This window comes from Ahaetulla prasina, chromosome 2 (genome assembly GCF_028640845.1).
Source record: "Ahaetulla prasina isolate Xishuangbanna chromosome 2, ASM2864084v1, whole genome shotgun sequence".
Lineage (NCBI taxonomy): Eukaryota > Metazoa > Chordata > Lepidosauria > Squamata > Colubridae > Ahaetulla > Ahaetulla prasina.
In genome coordinates this window covers 57003299-57003538 of record NC_080540.1, presented here as the reverse complement: position 1 = coordinate 57003538, position 240 = coordinate 57003299, and positions in this window count along the sequence as shown.

Below are 240 nucleotides of genomic sequence, written 5' to 3'. Positions count from 1 at the left end.
CAATTAATGTTTTATGAATTAAGAATATAATTGTCTTGCTTTCTCTCTTCTGATTCTGGTTCTGATTTGGATGTGAGGCGCTCGATTCCAGCTCGCTGCAATCTCTACGTCCCCGTCGCATCCCCTAACCTAGCGCTTCTTTTCATTGTGACGTCAGCATCTCCTGGCAACAGGAGAAAATGGTTTCCTCGGCAACGTAAACAAGAACGGAGAACAATGAAAGAGACGGAATGCCGAGGA